Raw genomic sequence first — 19,675 nt, 5'->3', positions numbered from 1 at the left:
ATTGCAGGAAATTCTATAGGATTAACGCCTACGCTGGATGCTGCAGAGTTGCTTTCAGTCCAGTACAGTAAGGAAGGTCACGAGTTTTCATTTTTTTTTTTTTAGTTACGTGGGCACCACCTAGTCAACTTCTTTGGGCAGAGTTAGTTAAGTGTGGAAACCATAATGATGAAAAACTGTTATTTGTCTAATCAATATCAAACATAGCTCATCTTTTAAAAATTTTCTAAGCATCCACACCAACCGCTTAGATACTGTAATTATCAATACAGATATGCACCTTGTGGGAAGCCTACACCACTTAGTTAATTTCATAATTGTTCAGTTTTCTTGAGAATTTAATAATGGCGAGGATTAAAACTTTCATAAAAAAAAAGGTGTTCCTAGTGGGACATTCATTACGAAATGGGCTGGCTTATTTAGTGGTGCTCGAATCATCTTGTATTTGAAGTGAACAACTTGTGGGAAAATGGTGTAGTCATGTATTTTAAGTGTCTATACGAATGCTTCTCTTGAAGCTTACTCCTTAGCAATTAGCTGCACAAAAAAGCCCTGCTGGTTCGTTGATCAGAGGTCATTATCAGTCTAAATGCTCTAGACTGCTTCCCCTACTTTTCAAAGACCTTAGCAAGAGAAAGGCAGGATGTTAGTCATGTGAGTGACTTTAGGATATAAATTTTGCTGTTAAGTTTTAGTGTCAGACTACTGATGTTCCAAGATTTAGCGATGGTATTTGTTGAGAATTCTCACCATAGGATTCAAGTCGATTTACTTTCGTTTTCTGCATAATTCTCAGACATTAGAGGGACAGGGATTGGCACGGCTGTGTCGTTACTTATGTAAGTGCGCTGACTTCATTTTCAATTTCATCCATCAAATCAATGTCAAAATGTATTGTAGTGTCGGGAGATGGTTGCCACAAACCAAAGCAAGCAGTTCCTTTAACCTTATGGCTCACGTCAAAGGCTGAATACATAGAAGAGCACTGGCTTGGTAAATCACACACTTTTAGATTATAAGTGGTCACTTTAATCTGAGGAGAGTAATGCCACTTCCCCCCCCCCCCTTTTTTTTTTCCCCTTTTTTTTTAGTTATGTGAATATGCGAAGAGAACGTTAGATTTTTTTGTTTTCTACAGCTTGGTGTTGGCACTGAAGTGAATTCTTAGTTCAAAGCGCATTTGATTTCAATGCAATTCGCCTCGTGGAGGCTGAATGCTGGCAAGAATGTAGAAGAGGCATTCTGGGTAGTAACGCGAATAGTGTTCAGTTGAATATTATATGGAGCGGCGCGACAGTTAGATAGTTTTCAGATAATGCTAGGAGTCGCGATACAGTAATGTTACCGAGAATGTTACGATTAAGTCAAAATTAAATCCGGGCATTGTCTTCTTCGAACAGTGTAGGCCATGTAAAAAAAAAAAAAAATATATATATATATATATATATAGATATATATATATATATATATATATATATATATATATTTTAAGTAGGAAACTGTTGCATACATCAATCAAACTATTTAGCCTTGCACTACCAGACAAAAGTTTTGACAATGGGTCCTCTACTCCTCTGCATACTGTATTAGGAAAGTTCCTGTTGCTGGGACTGTCCAGTGAATTACATGAGGATAATAAAAGGTTTTGAAGGATGTTTTTCCGAGAGTTCCAAAGGAAAGGTAAAATGGGGGTGGGGGCAACCTGCCAGTATGACAGGAGTGTAATTTGATTCCATTAACAACCAAAAATGGGCATATGGTATTTGCTTATTTAAGTACACTTGGCGTGGTGCATTATTGGCGTCTACAAGGGTGGTTGCAGCGACCATTATCTGGTGCACCCAGTACTTCCGGTTTTCCATCTTAATGTCCAACCTCTTATGACTACATCTTCACAAGTGTGGGGTTTTCACCTTCAGATCCTCGTACTTAATTTTCTGGAACGTTTTATCGTCTTGCTGTACAGCCTTGATTACTGAAAGGCTCAATGAGGCCCCAGTGCTTTGGCCTTATGGCCTAAAATTCAGTACCAATTCTTTCACTCGTTTAAATGGATGATATAACAGTCCTCCTTTAACAGAGAACTCAAAAATGTCCTAACACCCATCAGTGTTTAACTGAACTTCTTTTGCTGTTTTAATCTCGAGTTCTTACTGATGTAAGTCAATGCACCACCTTCAAATTAATGCAGTTTTACTTTCCTGATCCACACCATTTGCTACATGTGAAAATACATTGTTATATTACTTGCTTCTTTATTAATTTCCTTTAAAATACAGATTTCATTGGTCCTTCCCTTCCATGAACGTAAGCCTTCTATATATGAGAGTAGAAAGAAATGACAGTTAATTATTCTTGAATTCTGTTAACTTTATTACGAGAACTGCGGCATTACCGAGATGTTTTCTGTGGTGGGGTTGTAGGTGTGTCAGGGTGTTACAGGGATAAGTAGGGGGGCTGGATGGTGTAATGAGGGGAGAGGGGAAGGTTTAGATGGTGAAAGATCCTGGATAAGGAGGGTGAGTGATGAATTTGGGGGTGGAAAAAAGTTAAGTATATCTTAGTTTAACCAGACCACTGAGCTGATTAAAAGCTCTCCTAGGCCTGGCACGAAGGGAGCTACAGCTTATTGTGGAATGTGAACCACATTATATCGAGAAATGAATTTCTAACCAGAGATAAATTCCTCTGGTTCTGCATATGCAAGTCACCCGTCCAATGAGGAACTACATGGGGGTGGAAGGACACATGGTTGGGTCTCGTACAAGAATGATGGTGATGGTGATGGTGGTGATGGTGATGGTGGTGGTGGTGGTGGTGGTGGTGGGGGAGGAGGACGTTGCCTCCTTCTTCAGATGTTGAAAGGCAAGTGTTCGTGTGTGTGTGTGTGTGTGTGTGTGTGTGTGTGTGTGGGGGGGGGGGGGGGCTGAACGAGGTGGTGTGCTGTGAGGTTGAAGATTGTGAGGGAGTGGTGGTTGGAGGAACCGCGCGAATAGGGAGAGGAATGGAGGAAGAAGTGGGTGAGGGGGGGGGGGGGGGGAGGAGGAGGAGGCAGGGATGGACAGTTTCAAGTTAAGCATCTCCCGAGAGACAAAGATTCGAGTTATTTTTTACCTGGATAATTTGGGATTAAAATCACACAAGAAGTTGAACACCATACAGGTAATTCGAGACGTTTCTAGACCCATACTTGTCATTAAATTATTATAAATATCTTTTATAGTCGATATAATGTAAAATGTTTAACGTAGTAGTCTCGTCCAATAAGTTCTCTTCCTGGAGAACTTGTTCTTGGGCGGCCAAGCACTTCTTAAGTAGGGACAGTCCCTTCATCTTACTAATAAAAAAAAAAAAGTCAAGATATATTGGGTACACCAACTTCCCAAATTTGCGTGAAGAACTTCAATCACATCGCCAATGGAGTTGCTACGGACGTAACCAAGAAAAAAAAATCACCACCTAAAGTATGTAACTGTAATAACCACAATGCTAAACTTCTCGAATTCTCCTCACTTTATGATACGCAGGTATTGTATACATCTGCCATCTGCACACTGCTCAACTCAAAGAAGGCATATGAGACATTCCATGTCATCGCATACATTAGAAATAACAGTACACCCCTGCATACTTCTCATATAATTACTTATATGCACAAAGTTTTCTTTAAAATGACACTTATGGATATATTTACCCTGGACATAACCTCTCCCTCTCACGCATGCGCAAATGCATACACGAAAACGCCTACGTAAAATCGTGTTGCGTATAATAACCAAAGTTCTATGTACTTTGCTGACAGGCAGTCACGTACGCCTCCCAGCCACTTAGATTCAGAATTCAGATACAAAAGGCACTTCCCGACGTAAAGCCTAACGTTCTTGGGCATTTTTCTTTACATAAATTATCACGATTATTGCAATTATATACAAAAAATAACAATCTGTCCACAATAATTTGATTGTTATCATCATTATTTTACAAGTCACATGAAACAAGCAAAAGAAAAGTTCCAACATCATGAAAACTAGCAAACTATGTATTTTACATGTAGAGAGAGAGAGAGAGAGAGAGAGAGAGAGAGAGAGAGAGAGAGAGAGAGAGAGAGAGATTCCCCTGAATAAAGTAGTTCTTTAAACATTCGTACCAGATATAAATATCGCAGCTAAAATGTTCAAGACTTTTAAAGGCAGAAGCGTAATGGGAACTAGGTTACCTTTCAATTCAGGAGAGAGAGAGAGAGAGAGAGAGAGAGAGAGAGAGAGAGAGAGAGAGAGAATTTTGGCATACTAAGGTCCATTTAGCGCTGCAACGGAAATGGATAGTATCACTATCAAGGTTTGAAAGGCGTAACAGGAGGAAAACCTCTAAGTTGCACTACGAACCGTTACGAGAGGGTGGACATTAAGATGGAAAACATAGAATATGAACGGAGGTACAGTAGAAGGAATGAACGGGAGTTGCAGCTAGGGGGCCGAAAGAACGCTACAAAGACCCTTGAGCAATGCCTACATTGCACCGCTTGGGGTGCACTGACGGCACTATCCATCCTACGGAGAGAGAGAGAGAGCTGGAGGTTACATAACCTGCAGAGTTGGCCGTATTTCTTGCTCCATTAAGAGAAGAGGTGACGTTTCACATCACAGGACAACCGGTCCCGTTCTCTCTCTTTCCTTTCTATGATTGTTTGTTTCTTTGTATGGCGTTTTTACGTTGCATGGAACCAGTGGTTTATTCAGCAACGGGACCAACGGCTTTACGTGACTTCCGAACCACGTCGAGAGTGAACTTCTAACACCGTTCATTCAATTCTTCTGGCGTCAAATGACAACGTACGTCAACAGACCACAAATTCAAAAACTAAAACGACCGAAACGTCGATTCAAATACTCACAATCATCCGGTAGTCTTCTGTTTTCCAAACAGCTTACATTACTGTTACGTCGTTCTGCTGCTCCTTAAATTAAGAGCTCCACTATTTCAACTACACTCTGTAATGACTTAAATATCTCTTTTTCCCAACTGCTGCTTTTAATTAATCCTGTCCCTGCAATCAAAATTGAGCAACTATTAGTACTAATGTAGATCTACGAGACATTTGGTTTACTTTCATTCATTTGTTGTAATAAGTATTTTTTTTTTTTTTTTTTTTATGCAGCTAGCATAGTCTTTGGCTACTGCACCAAATGCAATTCACTCCATTTTTAAGTTTTGTAAAGTAAAAAAAAAAAAATAATTATTATACACATGGCAAAGTTATTGACGCATCATTTCGATACCGAATTCTGGACCTAACTCGAACGTTCCATTTCATGTTGCTTTGGGAATAGCGGTCTTTTTCTTTTTCTTATCGAGAATCTTTTGCGACAAACAAAAAATCAAAACAATTAAAGATAAGATGAACTCAAGTCCTAAATGGTAAAAGAATATTTACGGCTCAAAAAACAAAAGCGGGAGTTTTTTTTTTTTTGGTGTTTTTACGTTGCATGGAACCAGTGCTTATTAACTAAGCAACGGGACCAACGGCTTTACGTGACTTCCGAACCACGTCGAGAGTGAACTTTTATCACCAACGGGAGGTAGGGGAAAGAAAAGGGGAAATAGTTACCCATAAAACACCATTCTCTTCATTCACGATGGTTTCATGGCGATTAAATCCCAAGATCGCCTCATAATAAGAGATTTTTTCACTCTGGTAGATATCAGTCACTCAATTCCTATTCACATTGATATTTCCATATAACATGAGAGAGAGAGAGAGAGAGAGAGAAGAGGAGAGAGAGAAGAGAGACGAGAGAGAGAGAGAGAGAGAGAGAGAGAGATTTTTAGTGTCACTTGCACTATTACCGTTCTTTTATAAACCAGCTTTGCAAGAAAAAAAAAACAAAAAAAATCCAAGTAAGATAGTGTACTTTATTTATATATATATATATATATATATATATATATATATATATATATATATATATATATATATAATATATATAAAATTATACATCTGTACATAACTAGACTTCTCTTAATTGTTAAATAACCATAATTTGTACCAAAAATTTTGAAGGAAAAATATAAAATGAATGTACTGAAAAAATCCACATAGCCACCAGATACACGAACTGCTAATATAATAATTTTAAAATAACTTCTATTCACGTTCTCACTGTCCCAAACTCTTTTTCAAGACGACAAAGGAAAAATATTGCATTTCGTACAGAAATCACTATGTAACACATGAAGTATCCACGCATAACATTATACATTCGTAGGTTGAATGTACCTTGGTCCTTGGGTGTAGGGATTTTCGTTCCCGACCTTCACTGAAAACGTACCGATTTATTTGTTTGTATGGTGTTTTGACGTTGCATGGAACCAGTGGTTATTCAGTAAAGGGACCAACGGCTTTATGTGATATCCGAACCACGTCGAGAGTGAACTTCTATCACCAGAAATACATATCTAAAGTATTTCACAGGCATCAAGCGGAGTTTTTCAGGGATTACCACAACTTTGAAACCTTCCTTCAGGATTTACCAGTACGAGCAATCATATTTTAAACCTCACAGCCTTAACAGACGAGAACTTGTTCCTCAACACTGATGACTAGCTGTTTTTACATGGGTGCCTAGAATTGACAACCAAATGTCGATCACGGTGGCCAGAAGTAAGTCAGGAACAGTCAGAAAAAGGTCAATTTTGGCTATTAGGATAGGTCATAGGGAAAATGAATTAATTTAAGGTTGCATGCTAGTCAGTGGAAAATTCGCATTTCTTAGGGGGCATCTTTGATATATATATAAATATAAATTTTATTTTCCTTGTTTTTACAGTAATCCCAAACAGCCTTGTACCATGCCGCAAAGGTCGTTACACCGAATTACCACCCGTGAAGGTTAATATCTAGGAAAGATTAACGAACTTTTTTTTTTTTCTCGTGAATGTTTTATCTGTACTCTCGACCAAATGCTGGTGCCCATAACGTTGCCTTCCACTATTATTCTTCGATGGTGCTATTTGAAACAATTCTAGGATCCAACACGCACTATGATACCGTTAAGGCAGATTTTATCAATCGTTGTTGCCGAGCTAGAATTTAAAACAAAAATTAATCAAATCCTGGTAATCGTTGCTGTTATGAATGACAGAGATCTCAGACAGAAACAGTTTGTTGTCACGTGTCCCCAGCCCAGGTACCACTTAGTTTAGGCCCATCTGGTTTGTTTGAATGGTGTTTTGACGTTGCATGGAACCAGTGGTTATTCAGCAACGGGACCAACGGCTTTACGTGACTTCCGAACCACGTCGAGAGTTATCTTCTATCACCAGAATTCCCACATCATATGAGCATGAGAATTATACAATTTACACCAATCCATTTTTCTTTTCGTTTTGCGATTTCCAACAAGAATATTATGGAATGGTCCTTTGGGCTGTAATAATGATGCTGAAGGCTGGGCTTCCAACAGGCCGCATGCTACTTTTTAAATGCACTTTCGCAATTGTCTATATGTCCCTTGCATATTGTTGTTTGTGTGTTCATTAGTTGATTTGTCACATTTATTGACTTCCCAATTTCTCCCATGGAAGCGGCTTGCTTTGCAAGTTTACAGTTCTTAAGTATTTGATGTAAATATATGTTCATTTTGAATATTTCTTGGTTGACCTGAAAATGGTTTAAATTTCTGTTTTCAACCGTTATCATTTTTTTAAATAAGCAACATTAGCCGCTCCTGTGAACAGTTCAGTATTTTTATGTTTCCTTTCAAAATAATCTGTACTGCTGTTACTAGTAACGTCATAAACACTTTTGTATAATTACAAAAAAAAATCAAGTCACTACTATACCCATTCACCAGCCAGAATATAATTATATATATATATATATATATATATATATATATATATATAATCTATATATTAGCACTGTACAGATTTCGTTTACTTTCAAATCCTTTCACTTGCTGACGACTCCATTAAACCTATCACTGTTGATCCAAGCCATAATATAATAATTTAAGATATTATTTTCGAGACTTCATCAATAACATTCACTTGTACTACCAGTCCCTTATTTTTTCCAACACTTCAGCTGTGCAATCTAGTTTATCCTTTGCATTCTTCTCAAACTCTACCTTTAATTATCCAAGGAAACACTTTCATACAATAATCTTTCCATACGACCAAACTGACCCTGGCATGCTTACCTTCAATAAACCTGACAGCATTTAAACTTTAGCACTTCTGTACGTTAGTATATATGTAAACAAGTACCAGAAATGCTCGAGATTTTCCTTTCGTGGTTAATAACAGCGCTGTAATTTGTACTACACTTACACTTTAATCCACGAAAACTTCCTAGGGTAAAGATTTGTATGTTAGGCTTTATATACATGCTGTAAATACGTTAACAGGTTAGCATATGGCTCTTAATAGTACTTTTATATTTAAAGTTCTGCAACGTTTTCAACAGGTTAGCCTATGGCTCTTGAGTACTTTTACAGTTATGGTTCTGCGACGTTTTCAACTAACCTGTGGCTCTTAATAAGTACTTTTATAGTTAAGGTCCTGCGTTTTCAACAGGTTAGCTTATGGCTCTTAATAAAAGGTTAGCCTATGGCTCTTAATAAGTACTTTTATAGTTAAGGTTCTGCGACGTTTTCAAACACACTGACAGCCAGACTTCCATTCATGATTCCCAGTGTTACCCAAGCTTCAAGTTCTGGCCCATTACTGTGTTGTGATTCTACGGTACTGTGTAAAATTAATAGAACTAATAGCATTTTACTTCGAAGTACATTCAACAGCTACACATCACTTCCCTAAACAACTTCCACTTCTTTCAAGTCTGTAAAACGTTCGCCTTTCCTCATCAGGTCACCTTTATCTGAAACTCGAAAACCGCCATACAAGCCGCAACTTTAGTTTCTTCTTCAAAATCCTCCATGGGGGTCCAACAAGTGTGTCTTTCACTAATTCTCTGGTATTTTGGTCTCTTATCCAACTTGACTTTACTCCTCCTCCAAGCTCATCATTTACGAACAGATCCTACAGGCAAGTCTACGAACATTAAAATTTATGATTTATGGATGGATGGATTATGAAACTTAAGGGCAAGCCCTATTGTGATTTTAGGTTCTTAAACTATTTTGTAACAACGCAATACTGTTACATTTAATTAACCAAGTACACATTTACCAAAAATGGATTAATATGAAACTTAGCCTACAAAGTCAGGCGCTGGGGTGTTCAACTGCTCAACGCTTAAAGGCAAGTTTTTATATCTCTACAAGAGATAAAAATCAAAATTCATGCCATATAGTACTATAACCGTCACCAAGTACTGTACCTCTTCATCCTTCACCCACGTTGACTGTGTTAACTCATCAATAAAAGTTTTTTCCTATTCGGTTTCTCAACCCATACCAACGCCGTCATACCACACAATCACCTCTTTTAAGTCTTCTTTAGCATAAACATGAAGAATTTTCTGGTTCCTGACTCCATGAAAACTATTTATAATGTAGCTGGTTTCAAAATACATCATAAATACAAATCCAGCGTCATGATGAAATCTGCCTTTTCATTGTAGTAGTAACGACTAAGGTGGCCATATCACTTCAGCAAGAAAAGATCCAAGTTGGTGTATGTTGCTACACCAGTTCATGCAATTCCCATGTTTGGGGTAAGCATGAAGTTGATTGCCAAATCCGTAGAGTACCTTCCATATTAAATTTTGCAAGATTATCTTCCTGGTGCATCACCAGCTTCTGATATATGAGAGCCAAACAGAACTGAACTAGTTTAATAAACATCACTTGAACGTCCTGTAACAACTTTTGACTGTAGCAACAAGAGAGCTTGATAAAATAAAAATATCCATGTTGTCAACAATGCTTGTATTTACACAGGTAGAATTGCAAGTACTGTACTTCTATTATCCGGTTTGTTTGTATGGTGTTTTTACGTTGCAGGGAACCAGTGGTTATTCAGCAACGGGACCAACGGCTTTACGTGACTTCCGAACCACGTCGAGAGTGAACTTCTATTACCAGAAATACACATCTCTCACTCCTCAATGGAATGGCCGAGAATCGAACCCACGACCACCGAGGTGAGAAGCAAACACCAAACCAACCACGCCACTCCTTTTGAAGATGCGAATAAGCCCTGGTGTGGTCGAGTATCCTGCATTTCATGTATCTCTTTAGCCTTACAAGTTGTCCTTTTTTTTTTTTTTAACTTCACTTGCAATAAGCATACTTCATATCCTATGGTTGTGGCTAATTGATCTGTCAAAGCACTGCAGTTTTCCACAGCCTTTGCAACAGCCTCGTCATAAAAAAAAAAAAAAAAAAAAAAAAAAAAAAAAAAAAACAAAAAAAAAAAAAAAGAAAGTGGTTTACTATATTATCAGGCGAAACATGCGCCAATGACATGGAGATCTGCTTTTGCAATTTTGTAATAAAGCATGGTTTTAATTATCAAGCAGTGATGTATCTTCAAGAGGCCATTATCATTTTACTCTACAGACTTTACATGTTGAATTTCCACGCCAAAATCAGCATATTTCTTCAAAGCTTTAAAACATTTTTTACTCTGCCATTGGTGGAATATTGCAATCTATTCAATAATGTTTGTCAATTTACACACTACATACAGGATTTAACCAAAGATTTCAACAATTTTCGAAATTTACCATGTTACACTTCTATATTGTACAGGCTTCTCACACATTCACTGGGACCTAATAGTAGATGCATCTACCAGTAACTAATTTGTTTCCCCATAAAGTGTATTACAGTAGTAATTCCAACTTTTTAATTTTTGTATATAAATCCAATCTTACACATAAAACCTTTCATTACACTTTGAGTTATCTTGTTCACTTGAGGATCTAAAAGTGCATACTGACTTGAGTAACCACTGCATACAAACTTATCTTGATTAAATTTAAATGTGACTGAAAAATGTTAATTAAAATAGTATGTGCTAAGAAGGCCTTGCAGGTCAGTTTAGTGCAACCATGGAATTGATTGCCATGTCCCCCCCACTGCATTTTACTCATTCTTCTTATAGGATATCACCTGTCTTTGAAGTGAAAATGCCTTACAATCAGGTGTAACCATCTGGTAATTTACTGCTTAAGCAAACAACATAAAATATCTTAATTTCTTGGGTGAACTTTGGATATAAACTATGGTATATTATCCCAATTGGGGATTAAATTAATTGCTGTATATCTGAAATTCATATATGTTGGATGAATGACCATACTGCTTATACACATTAAATGGGTCCAGTTTCAGCAGATAATCTGACATCAGCATTTCACTATTCTAGTGTCCTTCTAACTAAGGTTGAATATCTTTCAACTTCGTACCTTCCTCTTCTTGCCTTTAAATTCCTCTTGAATAGAAGAAAGTACTGTAAATTTTTCCAAAAAAGTTTTTTAAATCTTGAGTAAATCTGATCCACAGGCAATTTCCATTGAAACTACAAGAAACCATGCTGTTGGTACGTCTGCCTTCCTCGAAGAGCCATAAATGATACCCAAAAACCTGACTCTGTGTTCTATGCTGCAGGTTTTCATGATGTTCTTCCACTTCACCAAACTTACACATCTAACTTCCAATGCTCTTCATATTCTGGAGTGATTTCTGGAGACCATCTGGCTTTGCAACAATAACATTGAACCTTGATGTTTACAGTAATTTCATTTCAGTCTCATCATAAATACGATCCCTTTTCACTCTCCTTTTCAATGTTGACATTACTCCTAACAATGTTTAATAAAGAGACTCAGGTTAACAGCAATGATACATTTCACATCTTCAGTTACACAAGAATGTCCAGTTCCTTTTGATGCAATACCACTCAACTTCATGTTTCTAAAAGCTACTTTGTGATCTATACGTCTGTTAATAAAGTTCTTGCTTTCTCTGCAATTCACAAGCAACATTCTTGCTACAGTACTCATCATATCCATAATGGTCTGTGAACAGCAATCAAACTGGAATTAATGGTCAACTTTCAAATCAAAACATGAAATTTACTTATTTCAAAATCTAGATCAATCTCATGATGAAACTTCTTCAAAATTTTAGCCCACAGTGAATATACCTCTCACTGTACATTACAGCCCCCAAAATTAACAATTGTCAGGAATCAAACTTCAAGCTCAATGCACTTGAACAAACACTCTGAGTGTAAAGATAAATCTTCAACAAGGTGGAAGCTGTGATTAAGTAAACGAGGCATCTAATTTTAGTATGGTCAATAATCTAAGTAACCTGAATGGACACCACTTAAAGAATATGCAGGCCATTATGTAAAGTCTAAACTTCATTTTTGTTACAGATGAGGGTACAGTTAGATTAGATACAAGCAGACTGACAAACTCCCTTCAATCACATCTAACCAATTTTGTATGTTAGACTAAAATTAATTCATGTGAGGAGTTGTGATGATTAGGTAAGATGGACACTGATGGACATGAAGTTTGATGTTCTCTATTCTTGCACTTCCACACGTGTATGTCTACACCTGAACGAAGTTCGACTTAAATCCCTTGAACCATAAGAAGAGTTGTGATGGTATTTATGGTAACTGTGATGTCACAAACTGGGTGATTTCTCCTTACGTGCAACTACTTCACAGTCTGACTGAAATTCCTTCAATCATGTAGAGGTTGTGATGTCAAGGTGGGACAGCACAGTCACTGAAAGACATATTTTCAAGTTTGGTTTTCTGTATATGTTTAACCAAATTTACTTTTGCACTAAAGTTGACTGGAATCCCTTCAATCGTGTAGAAGTCAACTTGCAGACAACCAATCAGACCCATAAATCCAATCTCTGTAAAACTACAGAAAAATTACTTTGACAGGGTACACTTACTAAATGACAGAAGTCAAACTACTGTAAAATTTATGGATTGTTTCTTCTGTGCCTTGTTTTTCATAGGAGTCAGTAATTGTTGTTGTTTGAGATTAAGCGGGCCTTATGCCAGCACGGGCTCTTGCTCATAGAGCAGCCAGTAGCGTCAGTAATTTCACAGGCAATGTGAGCAGCCCGTAGCATCAGTAATTTCACAGGCAATGTTTAAGCTGCGTTTGGTGGACGATGACATCATAACCTTTGGCTACCCTACAGCCTTAAAAATTCTTGGATTTAAACTACCATCAATCTTATCTTCTTTGTTGCAGTCTTTCCTTCAGTTATGCACAAATTCTACCGATGCTTCATGTACTACGAATAATAATGCTGGTCTAATGTTAATAACTAATTTTCAAATAGGGTCTCTATCATAAAAGCATACTTATATAAAACAAGCAATGCTAATTGTTTTACTTTAGCTTCTCAAATAAATGACCCTGATTCTAACCTAAGAATTCACACAAAGAGTTTAAATGGTAATAGCAACACTTGTTGACACTAATCCTCTACTTTAAAAAGGCTTTATGTGGTACACAGCAAAAAAGGCTAAGGCTCCCTGCAACTTCCCTTTGGCCCAAGATGCACTGCCAAAGCACTTGCTTGTGGGTCTGTTAATGCAAGTTACTTTGCTTTAACATGCCACAAATAATACAATAATAATTCCAAATCATTGCCTTACATGACAATTTCTTACTTGAAATGTTGCAAGATTAAGAATGTATCTTAATACAGAAAGATATATTTCTTGCCAATGAAGAATAAACTTCATTCTCCTGACCCTTTTCCTTACTTTAAAACTTTGGCTGAAAAGACACGATGTGGAGAGAATTTCATAATTCTCTTATTTTTCATTAGTCATATTACCACCTGATACTGCCATTAATCTCTGTAAACAGCATTTTCATTTAGTATTCATTAGCGTAGTTACAACTCAAATTCAGTAGTCTGCACCATTTAAAGTTTTGAAATAACAAGTGCCACAGATTATACATAAGCATCTAGGACAAAAGTCTATAGGTGGGAAATCTATAATCTATTGTTTCCCGCAACAGCAGCAAACAAAATTTGTTCAGCTATTTTTTGAAATCCTGCAATGGACAGAAAAATTTAACCAAAAATGTGACCTCTTTAAAGAGGACATTATGTATACTTTTCTTATCTGCAGATTTTTATGTTTAACTCTTCATTAGCATAGTTGGTGCTTTACATTTTGGCTATGTATATATGCCAGAACCTTGGTAGTTAAAAATAAGAGAGTTCATGGAGTACATTTAGTCAAGAACAGCATAAAATTCTAAGACTTTGGATGATTTTCCAAGACAAGTGATCAACTAAACAGTGCTGGCTGTCAAGTGCACTGTTATAATTAGTACAAGTTTATATTAAAGAAAACTGGTTGAAAGTACATAGAGAAACAGTCCAAATAAATACTCCTTCAATAAGAATATGTATACTCAACTCCATGTTAACATTTAGAAATAATAATTAGTTTTACTATTCTTGTCCCCTTCTTTCTGACAATTTTTAGCTTCCAAAGCAGACTATTGAAACATCCTTTATTGCTATATCATTTTCTCCTTTCTTCAATAACTGGCCACAGAGTGAAATACCATGAGAGAGAGAGAGCTGAGGATGGAGAGAGAGAGGAATGAAGAGAGTGAACGAGAGAGAGAGGGAGAGAGTTCTTGAGAAGAAGGTGAGAGAAGAGGATGGATGGAAGAGAGAGAGAGAGAGAGAGAGAGAATGTGTGCTTTAGTTAAGTATGCAGTAGCCTGATTAAAAAAAAATTTAATATAATCCAAAAAGTCTAAGTCAGATTTAACTAAGAGCAATTTCCTTTACAAAATCTAGCTTTTATGCCTATCCTTACACAATGTACTCTAATGTACTGTACTAAACTTTTGTCCTGGGATGAAGGTCAATAAACAAAATGTGAAAAATTAATCAACCGTACTAAATGATATTTTTTGATGATCAATCAAGATCAGATAAAAGTAATCCAACTTACAACACGTGCCCAGTAATCATATTCTTTCAAAAAATATATACTGTATATAAAATAGAAAAGTATGTTTATCCACCCATACATATGCAACCTCAACACTGAACAAAAAAAAAAAAAAAAAAAAACCACACAACCTAAAATGTTCATGTATATGATTTTTGGTAATATTCTCCAATTTCCTTACATTGAAAGTAAAAACTATAAAACCTGTACCTTGCATTTTCTTACATTTCAATAGTTTTTTCCAATAAAACTTTTTAGCCATTACACTCAACTGAAAAATAATGAACCTTTGGATAGTTCAACAACTCATGAATAGTATAAGTACAACACTTAATATCTAATATCTGAAGAACATCACTTGCTCAAAGAATTCGGTCTCAGGTTCTCTAGGATACCCAGAATAGCTTTAGTTACTTAGAAGCCGTTTATTTGACAGCAGTAAAGGCCTTTCCAGAACTCGAAACAATAGAAAATCTAAGGTTCACAAGTCCCGAGTAAGTAGAGGACATTAAAGAGCTAGTGATAATTCAGTTGCCATCATGCAAGCCTTTGTGGAGTTGCAGTAACAAATTTTTCCCTTGCAAGTCAATCCATTTCTTTGGATGAAGCTACCAACAGAAAATTCCAGGCTTAAAAACACAAGCCCAGACTTCCTTGCAGAAATTATGTAAAACGTATTTAAATACTAAGCAAAATTCATGGTACAGTGTCCTTTCCTTTCCAAGACTACCTACAAGATAACATTTTGGTCCAAATTTACTGATAAATTCAACAGTAGATTAAGTCTAATGAAAAACACTCATGACATAAAAATGATATTGTTAAACTACAATAAAGTTTTTGTACATACTATTACCTGGCAGATATATACTTAGCTATAGTCTCCGACGTTCCGACAGAATTTCAAATCTCGCGCAGGCACGCGACAGGTAGGTCAGGTGGTCTACCTTACCCGCCGCTGTGGCGGATGTACGAACCACTCCCGTAAGCTTGTCAGATTTTTTCTCTTCCACCTGTCTCCTGAGGGGAGGCTGGGTGGGCCATTAATCGTATATATCTGCCAGGTAAGTATGTACAAAACTTTATTGTAGTTTAACAATATCATTTTTGTACATGAACTTCCCTGACAGATATACTTAGCTGATTGGCACCTTGGTGGAGGGTAAGAGACAGCTCAATAATACAGGTAGACGGGAAACAACTAATGTTGTAGGATATAAAAACCTTGGTTCTCACCTTTTCAGGATGAAGACTTCAATAGATACTATCTCTGAGTCGCATTGCCGGAGAGCTACGTTTGAGGAGTGACCTGATGCTGAAAGACTCTCGGATCTACCACTGGGATATGTGATCCCCTATTGTGGTAGAATCCAAGTCGGATGCTGTTAGAGGGACCTTGTCCGCTTACCTAACAGATCCTTACCACTACCTCTGACAAGGAGCCAACCCAACCACCAGACCACCTAACCAAAATACAAAGGGTTAATATTACGACAAAAAGAGGTGCCTCCTGCAACCTCTTTCAGACAACCAAAAAACAACAATATAAAAAATATAGGGTAACATATAAAAATATTTTTTTTTTTTTACACATGGTTATGGAAGTTTCAGCTCCCACTGCCCCAGCACCGAATCCGCCGCCGATACGAAAGGACCCAAGGCGAAGCATTTATCATATGTGATTTTTACATCACGTAGGTAGTGGTTTGCGAAAACCGATTGGCATCTCCAAAAAGTCGCCTCCATCAAGTTCCGCACAGACATATTTTTTCTGAATGCAAGCGAAGTTGCGATGGCTCTCACCTCGTGAGCTTTCACTTTCAGTAGTCTAAAACTGATCTTCCTTACAGGCAACATGTGCCTCTGTAATAAGGCTTCTCAGAAAAAAGGAAAGAGCATTCTTCGACATGGCCGAGTGGGGTCCTTTACGGAGCACCAAAGTACATCTTGATTAGCCTTAAGTTGTTCCTTCCTCTTAAGGAAATACTTCATAATTCTCATAGGGCAAAGAGTTCTTTCAGGCTCTTCCCCTACTAGAAAAGATAAACTACGAACTTCAAAGCTCCTGGGCCAAGGGCGTTGATGGGTTTTTTTTTCATTCTTTGCAAGGAAACTTGGAAGAAACGAACATACCATAGAATCTTCCTTAACCCTACATTGCCCTCAATAGCTTGAGCTCACTCACTCTTTTAGCTGTAGCTAGGGCCAAAAGGAAGATAGCCTTCTTCGTCAAGTCCTTGAAAGAGGCTAAGCCAGGAGGTTCGAATCTAGACGATCCCAAGGAATTGTAGGACTACGTCTAGATTCCAGTTCGGTACTACATGAGGACGCTTAATGGTTTCAAATGATCTAATAAGATCATGCAGGTCCTTATCATCGGATATATTTAAGCCTCTATGCCGAAATACCGCCGCCAACATACTGCGGTATCCCTTAATAGTTGACACAACCAGATGACATTCTCTTTGAGGAAAATAAGGAAATCCGCAATTTGGGTCACAGAGGTACTGGAAGAGGAAATGTTCTTCCTCTTGCACCAACGTTCTGAAGGACATCCCACTTTGACTGGTATACACGCAAGGTGGAAGGTCTCCTCGCTCTTGCGATGCTTTAGCAGCTGCTGCTGAAAAGCCTTTCGCTCTGACCAAACTTTGGACAGTCTGAAACCAGTCAGACTGAGAGCGAGGAGATTTTTGTCGGTACCTGTCGAAGTGGGGTTGTCTGAGTAGATCGCTCCTTAGCGGGAGCGATCTTGGAAGGTCCACCAACCATTCCAGTACCTCTGTGAACCATTCTGGGGCCGGCCAAAAGAGTGAGAGATTAGGTCATTCTCGTTGAATCGGACTCTATGAACTTCTTGATAGTTAGCCCCAGGATCTTGAAGGGTGGAAACGCGTAGACGTCGAGTCCGTTCCAGTCTAGAAGAAGAGCATCTATTGCTACTGCCTCTGGATACCGATTATCGGAGAGCAGTAAGGATCCAGCCTCTTGTTCTTTGACGTGGCAAAGAGGTCTATGTGTGGCCTTGCCCCATAACTTCCACAGGCTCTGGCATACATCCAGATGAAGGGTCCACTCTGTGGGAAGGACCTGATCTTTCCTGCTGAGGAGATCTGCTCTTACATTCCTTTCTCCCTGCACGAACCTGGTGAGAAGCTTGATTCCTCTTTCTTCTTGCCCACAGAAGAAGGTCTCTTGCTGTCTCGTACAGGGAGAAGGAATGCGTCCCCCCCTGTTTCCTGATGTATGCCAGAGCTGTAGTGTTGTCCGCGTTGACCTGCACTACCGATCTTCTGATCTTTGGGCTCGAAAGCCTTCAGAGCCAACCACACAGCCATCAACTCCTTTCTGTTGATGTGCCAGGCTACCTGGTCCCCCACCCAGGTACCTGACTTAGTCGTTGGTTGGTTCCCAGAGTTGCACCCCACCCCATGTCCGACGCGTCGGAGAACAACACCAGGTTGGGGTCTGTGATTGAAGAGACAGTCCCTTCGCAAAGAGGTTGGGTATCTGTCCACCATAAGAGATGTTTCTTGATGTCCTGGGAGTAACGACAGGGAGAACGTCAAATCCTGAGAACGACGACTCCAATTCCGATGAAGAAAGAATTGGAGCGGTCTCAGGTGCAACCTTCCTAGGGAAACGAATTGCTCCAGAGAGGAGAGTGTCCCCAGCAGACTCATCCACTCCTCACTGTGCATACTTCTTTCCCTAAGAAGGTTGTTACTCTCTCGAATCCTCGGGCTATCCTTTCCTGCGAGGGAAAAGCCCGAAAACTCAGAGAGTTCATCTGTATCCCGAGATACACACACTCTTGCTCGGGCAATTAGTGATGACTTCTTGAAATGACGAGAAGTCCCAAAGCCTTCGTCAATTCTAAAGTTACTTGTAAGTCCTTCAAACAACGATCTTCTGAATTGGCCCTTATTAGCCAATCGTCGAGGCTACATGGAATATCCTCACCCCTTTCAAATGAAGCCCATTGAGCCACATTCCTCAAAATCCCGTGAACACTTGAGGGGCCGTCGAGAGGCCGAAACACAGAGCCCTGAACTGAAAAATTTTCCCCCATTTTCCCCCCATCATGAATCTGAGAAACTTCCTCGAGGAAGGATGGATCGTACGTGGAAGTAAAGCGTCCTGAAAATCCAAGGAAACATCCAGTCCCCTGGACGAAGCGCTGCCCAAGCACTGATGAAGGCGTTTTACCATCGTGAACTTCTTCTTTTTCTACGAAGAAGTTCAGGGCGCTTACATCCAACACCGGTCTCCATCCCCCTGAGGACTTCGGAACTAGGAAAAGGCGGTTGTAGAAGCCCGATGAATGATGGTCTGTCACTAGTTCGATAGCCCCCTTCTCCAGCATCTGATCTACTGCTAGATGGGAGAGCTTGATTCATGATGGGGTCTCTGTACCCTGGCGGTCAGTTCCCTTGGGATGGTCGTCAGGGAGGTCTTTCGACGAAAGGGATGAGGTAACCTCTCCTCAAAATAGAAAGGGTTCCAAGGATCCGCCCCTTTTTGGGCCCAGGACTTCTGCTAACTCTAAGAGTCTGGCGCCCACCGTTGTTTGAAGGACTTGCAAGTTATTTGGGGGCTTTAACAGACTTGGCGAAAGTCTTACCCCTTCTTAGAAGGTCTACGACCTCTAAACGTAGAGGTTTTCTTGGATGAAGAATCCCCACCCTCGAAAGGGTTCTCGAACACATTGCCTTTTCCTTCTTAGCCACTTGGT

General features: G+C 38.7%; 1 protein-coding gene across 11 annotated transcripts in view; it reads right to left on the bottom strand.

Annotated features, from left to right (window-relative positions):
* LOC135203605 (uncharacterized) overlaps positions 1-19,675 on the bottom strand; it is a 366,497-nt gene that overhangs the window by 22,263 nt on the left and 324,559 nt on the right. For 5 of the 11 annotated variants that reach the window (XM_064233417.1, XM_064233416.1, XM_064233413.1 and 2 more), the window contains one exon: positions 4,895-5,047. The exons of the other annotated variants lie outside the window; for them this stretch is intronic. The gene's annotated coding sequence lies outside the window, so the exon portion shown is untranslated. The remainder of the gene's footprint in view (positions 1-4,894; positions 5,048-19,675) is intronic. 11 annotated transcript variants of the gene reach the window in all.

This window comes from Macrobrachium nipponense, chromosome 36 (assembly GCF_015104395.2).
Source record: "Macrobrachium nipponense isolate FS-2020 chromosome 36, ASM1510439v2, whole genome shotgun sequence".
Taxonomy (NCBI): Eukaryota; Metazoa; Arthropoda; class Malacostraca; order Decapoda; family Palaemonidae; genus Macrobrachium; species Macrobrachium nipponense.
Note: the sequence above shows the minus strand (reverse complement) of the source record. Positions and strands in the feature narration are given on the sequence as shown.